This window comes from Aphelocoma coerulescens, chromosome 9, assembly GCF_041296385.1.
Source record: "Aphelocoma coerulescens isolate FSJ_1873_10779 chromosome 9, UR_Acoe_1.0, whole genome shotgun sequence".
Classification (NCBI taxonomy): domain Eukaryota; kingdom Metazoa; phylum Chordata; class Aves; order Passeriformes; family Corvidae; genus Aphelocoma; species Aphelocoma coerulescens.
The window spans coordinates 11,898,651-11,907,228 of record NC_091023.1 but is presented as its reverse complement, the minus strand read 5'-3'; the positions used below and the strand labels follow the sequence as shown (position 1 = coordinate 11,907,228).

Below are 8,578 nucleotides of genomic sequence, written 5' to 3'. Positions count from 1 at the left end.
CAGGCCTATAAATATTTATATAGTTGTATATTTATACACTTCGTACCGCCCGGCAGCACCTGGGCGCCACTGGGACAGGTGCGGCCGCCTAGAGCTGTCGCGGGGCTCGAACCCGCGGCCCCGAGCCCTGACAGCGGCCGACGCGAGCCGCGAGGGAAAGGCGGTGGCCGCTGGTCCCGGCCGGCCACGCCCTTCCGCCCCGCCCCGCTGGCTGCGGCCCCGCGGATTGGCGTGCGGTGTGTGTACACACACGGGCCCGAGCCAATGGCGCGGGGAGGGCGCCTGACGTCACGCGGCGCGGCGGCCAATGGGTGCTCCCGGCCGGCAGACGCCGCCAAGCTTGTGCGGGGGAGCAGGACCGGGCAGCGCTCGGCGCGGGGCGGGCGCGGGGGGGCGGCGGGGCCGGGCCGGGCCGGGGGCGCTGCGGGCGCTGCTGCCGCCACGCACCGGGGGCCGCCGGGTGGTCCTGGCTCCGGGGCCTCCTCGCCAGCGGCGGGTGCGCGGCGCCGGCCCGGCCGAGAGGCGTCGTTGGCGCGGCGCGGCTGGATCGCTCCTTGCCGCGGCGGCTGCCAAGGGACCGTCGCCGTCTCGTCGCCTCAGCGCCGCTGTCTGGGCCCGGCCCGCGCCGCCGCCCGCCTTACCTTTCGTCCGTGGCCGGGCCTGCGGGTGAGCGGGGAGCTGGGAGCGGGTTTGGGGGGCTGTGAGGGGGGAAGGGCAGCGCCTTTCATGAGCGATCAGCGGCCCCTGTGCCCCAGGCAGAGCGGTCCCGCCGCCCCTGCCGCCCCCTCCCCGGTGCCGCCGGGCAGCGCGGTCTCGCCCCCCTCTCCCCTCGTCCTCCTCGGTGCCTCACGCCGGGCGGGCGCCCTGGGCGGGCGGGAGCCGGTGCCCGACACCTGCGGGCGGGCCCGGGCGACGGTGACAGCCGGGGCGCCTCCTCCATTGTGGGGAGCGCTGGCGCGGCGGGGCTGGGCCGCGCCGGGGCTGTGCGGGTTGCGGAGCGAGCGGTGGCCCGGCCCCGGCCCCGGCCCCGGAGCGGGAAGGCACCGCCCGAGCTCCCGGCCCTGCTCGGTGGTGCTTGAACTTCGTGTCGGGGCGGTTCTGACCCGCGGGTCTTATCGGGAGAGGGTCAGTCCGGCACAACAACAACAAAACTTCCCTGCCTGCCGCTTCCTGGGAGTTACAGGCCTGCCCGGGCTTCCAGCTGTAAAGGGCTCAGCGGCAGAGGTGAACCCAGTGTAAACACCGTTTGTTGGAGCTGAGAATACAAACAATAGGAGGAAAATATGGAATAAGCAAACATCCTTGAAATGTGGAAGAAAACCGCAAATGAGAACGTGTTCCCTCATTGAGTAAAGTGGGGATGCCGAGCTGTGTATCACAGCCTGTGCTGTTCTCTTCTGGAGAAAGGACTTTGGGTTTCATTTTCTCTGTAAATTCTTGATTTGTCCGAGAAAATGAATAGTTTTAATTGATATGATATAGCATGCTGGGTAAAAAAATTTTACAAATTTATTCTTAGTCAATTTTCATAATTCCAAAAGCAGTTTAATTATTTTTATGACTCTTCATTAATATTGGTGACAGTGACTTTTTTTCCAACTACTATCACGAATGTAGCTTGAGAGAAGATAGTAAAATGTTGGAGGTTGTATGGTGTTGTAACAAATTGCAACTTGATACAATCTTTGATTCAAAAATAATGTTATGCTGGTAAAAATGGATGTTGTTAAAAGAGAAATTAATAACTTTTCCCGATTTCTTTACTCTTCCCAAATTAACTTCAGTTCTTTTGATTATATTATATCCTGTCATACATAAAAAAGGATCTGTATAAGTGGGACAAAGACTGAGAGGACCAGTGTTTTGGGGCAAATGCAGAACTGTGTTTCACATTTATGCCAATGTTGTGTATACTCAGAGATGGTTTTTATGCAGTGAAGTACTGAATTTCAGGAACTTCTGTTCAAAGTAACATGTAGGGTGTTAAATATAGAACTTTGAAAAAACGTGGAAGACTAAGGAGAAGCTTGCATTATAGAAAAGAAAAGACTTGGCAGGAGAGGTGGTCAAGAGAAAAAAAAGGTCAAGTTCTACTTTGAAAAGTTTCTTACTGTGAAGTGTGTCTAGTGCCTCTAGAAGAGGACAGAGTAACAGGTCAAATGATTTAGTTCTATACTAGGGGAAAAAGTGAAAATTATTAAATATTAATAAGATTGTCTCATGGGTGAATTTAAGAGTGATCTTATATTACTGTCAAATTATTTGGCTTTCTTTTAACCACTTTTAACCACTTCATCTTTGAACAAAAATCACTATTGCGGCATAGCAAAAAGAATCCATTTGACTTGTAGGATCTTAATGTAATTAATTTCACAGAAAACACACCAGTGAGAGGAATGCTCTTTATTGCTCAGAGGGTTCTGACTGGCAGCCTCACTTTACAAAGTGATCAGGTTCAGTTTTCAGAACAGCATCTTGGCAGCAGTTCTCCAATGTAAAAGGCTTAGGCCAAACAATCCAGCTGGGCAGCAGCAGTGCTGTTTGCAGGGGATGTCAGTAGTACAGGAGAATTCTTTATCTCTGTCTACTCTTGTCCGTGTTGGACACCACTGAAGAGACCTCTGGTGCATCTGGACACACTTCTTGAACAGCTGTGAGCACCCTCCCAGTGAAGATGTTTCAGTAGCTTTGGCTAAACGTGTTATAGGTTTAGTGAAGAAATAGGGACCAAAATTCCAGCTTTACATCCTCTTCAAGGGTTTATGATGTTAGTTGGTTTAGATGTGCAGACCTTGTCACTGCGTCTTTGAAAGCTGAGTGTGAATCTCTAAAGGCAATATAAGAATAGTGACTTGCATGGTATGGGAGGGAAGCTGCTGCAGCCCATACTGTGTAGACAGTAATATTTAAATTTCTGCATCCTAATATGGAGCAAAATGAGTTCTAGCTATAGCCAGTCTAATTCAGTTCTTGGAATTCATTTCTTTTAATGTGCTACCTTAAAATAATGTTCTTAGGGCTGTCTTTAATAGGTGATAATTTCTTAAATTGTTTGCTTTTTCATTTTTTGGGTGTAATGATGTAAGACTTTCTCTGCTACCTTTCCAGTTGCATTCACCATACATGACTCCGAATGAATCAACAGTAAATCTTAAAATAGGGAAAATCACCTGTCTGCTCTGGTGCAAGGAATTACACTTGTGGATTTTTTTGTGTATAAAGCCAAGAAGCCACTGGAATCCTATGGGTTTGTCACAAAACTTTAGGTATTAGATGAAAAACAATCCCGGTATCTTCGGGTGGTGATAGTGCACATACCATGTTGGAGCTGAGAGCACACATGCCTGTGGCAGGATCTGAGAACCCAGGGATATGCAAGGAAATACTGTAAAAGGTGCAGGTGTGGTAGGGAGTTACAGTTTTATAACAGCTTCCTGGATTGATTCTTCATGTGTGTTTTGTAACATCCAGTACTAGAATGAAATGGATTCTTTTTCCCCCCATTATTTGATTTATAGGCTATGACTCTTTTGCAAGAATTTGAGGCAGTAGTAAGTGATCTTACTTTCATCGTTTCATTAAAGGAACTCCTTTGCTCCTTGGTCTGATTTCCTGTGTGCAGTGATAGTTTCCAGTAAAGGTCGTTACCGACTGTTCAACTTTACTTTTATGCTTTTCAATATTTATAGCATAAAAATCAATCTAAGCAAATCAAACTGCAGGCCTACAATAGTTCAGTTTGCAAGACCATTATCTATGTTAATATACTGTCATATACATAAATAGAATTGTAACAAAAGCACAGATTTTTAGAATATCATACTTCTAGTGAAATACAGAACAGTAAATAAATGAAAAGGGATGACGTTTGGAAATAATTCTTGATCCAGCTCTTCACTTAGTACTGTTGAAGAAACTCTTTGCCTTTCAGAACATGGTTTGCAAAATCCACGGCCTACTGTGAAGCCATTTTTGAGGATATTTGTCTTTACTGAAACCTGAAGTAACTTCTAGATTTTTGCAGCACTGACTTGGTCGCAAAATAATGCTTTAGCCAGTTCACATCCAGTATTGGCTGTCACTATGGAGCCTAGAACCAAGCTGGGAAAAGATGAGTGTTTACTTTTGTTAGTATGCTTGGTTGTGAACTGCAGCAATTCAGGTGTCAGCAGAGTTTCATTCTTTCTGACTTGATGATAATGTCTAAAAGAGAAGACAACTTGATTTTTGTTAGCTTCCCAAATCACTTAAGCATGAATTCTAGAAGGGGCTCCTTTAGAGGTATGTTTGAAGGCATTATCCAGAATTGTCACGGCACTGGGATCTTCCTGGTTTACAGCCAGGTTTTTCACAAAACTTCTAAATCTGCTGTTAATTAACATAACCTGTAGAAATAAGCCACTTTATAAAGGTGACGTTGTTTTGCATGGTTTTGTGTTATTTCAGTCAGTGGGATGTGCCCTGACCACCAGGTTTTACACAAACAGTGGTCAGAGAAAGCAGTGATAGTAGCTGAGACTGTACTTCTATTCCTTGATTCTTTCCTAACAGTGAATGGAATGCCTGTATCCAAAACACAGAACATCTTTAGACCAAAATCCATTTGTGAATGTAATTCTGGTCTTGCAGCTTAATTTATATTTTCCTGTGGAGCCTAGGACATGCTCCTCTGTTTAGCAAGGCAGGTTTCTCCTGTTTCATGAGGTTCCTGTTGCTGCCAGATTTGTGTTGGTTTGGGTAAGAATAGCAAATGATTCAGTTGTGGCTTACAACCTCTTTAGTACTTTTCAACTGAGTCCCTCACTAACCTCTGTCAGGTGACTATAACATCTGGCTGGGTGTATGGGAAGGTTAATTTGATAGGAATTCATAATCCATTTACCCATGGGTGGTGTTAGCAAATGTGTTCTGTGTGAATAAGGGACCATTTTCATTTACTGTTTTGTTATTGCAAATTTCAGGGGGGAAAAAAAACCGAAAAATAAAGTCAGTAAGAAATTAGCAGGTTGCAACAGGTACACACTTGTCTTTAAGGCTGTGAACTTCCAGTTGTATAGAGGAATTCTTCAACTTGGTAGCAGGTATTATAATGACATTTGTGGGAACTAAAATCTTAAAGCCAATGTATCAGTAGTTGCTCATTAAGGCTTGTGAATGGCAATGCATTGACATACTATAAATCACTTGTGAACTCTAATGGTCATCCAAGAATTATGGTGGTAACGTGACCAGTAATTATGGATGAGATTAGAAACTGCAAGTGAAAGTAAGCTTATGTCCTCAGAGTGAAATAAGAAACCTATGTGTGCATGGGCTCTCCATTTCTTGGAAGGAAGGAGTTAGGTAACTTCCTTTTGTTATAAACTTGACCTTGAGATTTGAGAAATGTGAGAAATACATTTCTGTTCTCTTAAAGGTGCAATCAAATTATTGTAAACTTCAGTTTATTTAAAATTCAACTTACAATTGCAAATGCATTCAAACTTTTTTTAGATCAATAAATCCATATATACAACTGATAAAATGTCAAGCTTTGTATTGATTTGGTAACAGAAGGCTGCTGCTCTCTGTCAAAGGCAAATTATTCATCCTGCTTCTTGCTGTATAAGAAGTTGAGGAAGCTATGATCTGGAGACAAAAATATCCCCTTCCTAATAGAGTTTTGAAGCATGCACACACCCCAGTGAACTCTTCAAAAGCATGCAGTAGTCTTCGTATAAACAAACCATATCCAACTTTTTGTGATATTTCAATCCATAAGTAAATTTGGAGGGATCATAAAGGCTTTTTTTCAGAAATGGAATCATGATGTGGTTCTGGAAACCAGACTGACCTGATCAATCAGTGGGTCAAATCTGAGGGTTAGTCCTGTCCTGTGCACAGGCCTGGGTGTCCCCTGGAGCTGCAAGTGGGTCGCAGCATATGGAAAACTTTCTTCTACCCCCTTTCAGTCCCACTGTTGGAATTCTGACAGTATTAGAACTGAACTGGCTCGCTGGGGGGATGAGGTAGGAATGGGAGCTGTTGAGAGCATGCAGCATGGGGAAGGAGTGGAAGAAGTGGATAAAAGTGGAAGATCCCTTTTAGCAGTCTTGGCGGGGTGGGATCTCAGAGCATTGCAATATATTTCATGGAATTGTGCCCTTCAGGTAATTTTGTGTGCTGTAATCAGTATTTTTGAGCTTGTGAATCACCAAAAAAATCCCTTTTTGCCTTTGTACCAAATTATAATTAAAGAAGTATGAAATTTTTTGTAACCTTTAGCCTTTAGTGAATACTGTCATAATCTTCAATCCATGCAAGAGTAGAGTTAAATAATGGCTTTAAAGTAGAGCAAAGCTTCTAGCAAACTATAAGGAAAATTGAAGAAATAGCTACCAAGTCTTCATCATCAAGTTTTTTGTCACACTGTAACTTGGTGATCTTTAATTAAATGCAAATGTAAAATTATTTTCAGTTCATTGGATGTTGAGATCCTTCCAGCTGTGAGGTGTAGACAAAAGTATATCTCAGCAGTGTAGTTAAACTTTTCCGTATATTGTCAATGCAGTGATAATTCTGGAAATTTTAAAATATCAAAATTAAAACTTACAAAACCAGATTGAAATCTAGAACATTCTCTGATGTGCCATGCAGTGTATGAGCTGGTGGTAGCAAGAAGCTGGTGTGAAGTCTCAGTGGTCAAAAAGATGCTTTTTTCAGCTGAGCTTAATTGAAAGAGGAGCCAGTATATTATTGGCAATGCACAAAAACCATCTTACCAAGGTATTTTGCAGTCATCACATAGATCACTATATTTTTTTCAAATGTCAATCCATTGTGAAAATGAAATTTCTTAAGGCAAAAATGTGTTTGTGAAAATACAGTGTGCTGTTTCCTCTGAAAGGAAGTTGTGCCTGTCTCTTTCCACGGCGGCAGCAGACTCCCAAGGTTGTGCCCTGTATAGTAGTCAGCTATGGGCTAGAAGCCTAGTGAGAGAACAAAAAATGAGCTTATAGAATAGATTGTCTGCTTGAAAAAACCTGCAGCTAAATTTCTGTTAATTCTAAATTTATCTTGGTAGTGATGAAAGTTGTCTATAAAATTCAAAAAGACATTTTGATCACGCTGTAAGTGCTGCATGAATGTTACCCGCTGTTCTGATGTCAGGCCCTACGTACTTTATCTTGAATGACAGTAAGCTGGTTTGGGGAATTAAAAGAGCCTTCAAAGGTTCAAGTGGTTGGGAATTATTCCACACTTAATGTAAAGTTCTCCTTATTTGGACAATAAGAGACATACTTCACCTCATTGATTTTGAAATAAGCCATGAGTGCTGCTCCTATTCTTAGTTGTGTAGTTTAGTGCTGGTACTGGCATTGAGCATGTCTGAGAACATGCCTAAGAAACTGAGTCCCTCAAGGGAAGAAGTATCCAGTTCCAGGTTGCTGGAACTGGGGTCTCAGCACTGTCAGGACTGGACAAGCAGCAGAACTTGAGGGTCAGCAGTGCAGTTAAGTGAATGGAGATTTTGAGGACTTTCAGCTAGGAGAGAGTCTGAATCCAGCTTTGGATTTTCTGCCCTTGTCATGTGTTCTTCTCATTCAGACCTGTCTTCATCACTGGGATTCAGGATATTCAGTAGCCTCCATCAATAGTGCTTTTGCTATATATGTACATATGTACACATATATATGTACAACAGGTATAGTCATATGATATGTACATTGATAGTCATATAATAAGTACAACAGTGAGAGTAAATACAGCAAACAGTGGGAGTAATGGGGATGTAGCATTTGGGATCGAGTCCGAGAGTACTGAATGGGATCCAAGTCACTTGTTGCCTCAGTATTTGCTACATGAAGTCCTTAAGGGGACATTTTTCCTGACATGCTTTTAGCAAACCACACAGGTTGGTGATTCTCCCTTACAGAGATGAAGTGCTACAGTTTATACTCATTGAACTTGCACAAAGGCCTCATCTGTTTTTCCTGGGTTTTTGTACTGTGTAAACTTGAGTCATAGTAACTGCTGTTGCCAGGAGGTGTCAGTTAATTTTTTCTGATCATACATTGGCATTTTGCTCAATCATAACTACCAGATGAGATCTTCACTTTCAAATTAGGTTTTATCTTTCGTTTGCATCTCAGTTTAAAGCAGTCATCCTCATTTCCTTTTTGTGTCATACAGTTGGGAGAACTTCTGTGCTTTGGTTTCATAGGCTGCAGCCTTTTAAGTCAAGTAAAGGTGATTAAACAATGATACTTTTAAACTGACTACTCTTCTCAAATTATTTTATTTTGTTAAAAACTCATCATTCAGTGATCAAGTCACTTAGATTTCCTTTGCTCAGTCTCTCTAATCACCTTGTCTATTATCTGCTAGGACTTTTTTGAAGGCATACAATTGCTCACAGTAAAAGCTGGAAAAATAAGTTCTTATACCTGCCAGACCTTCATCATACATATCATGGTGGGAGTTCCTTTCAAATGCTTCCTTAGAGCTACTTTCTAACGTTATTTTCAAAATAAAAATTACTGTGTGATAGCTGAAGGTGGTGATGTATTTCCCATCCTGTGTGTGTGACTTGTTGAAT

At 43.2% G+C, this 8,578-nt stretch overlaps 1 protein-coding gene across 4 annotated transcripts in view; it reads left to right on the top strand.

Annotated features, from left to right (window-relative positions):
• The first annotated feature begins 401 nt into the window (after positions 1-401).
• TFDP2 (transcription factor Dp-2) overlaps positions 402-8,578 on the top strand; it is a 49,773-nt gene continuing 41,596 nt past the window's right edge. For all 4 annotated transcript variants that reach the window (XM_069024068.1, XM_069024067.1, XM_069024066.1 and 1 more), the window contains exon 1: positions 402-666. The gene's annotated coding sequence lies outside the window, so the exon portion shown is untranslated. The remainder of the gene's footprint in view (positions 667-8,578) is intronic.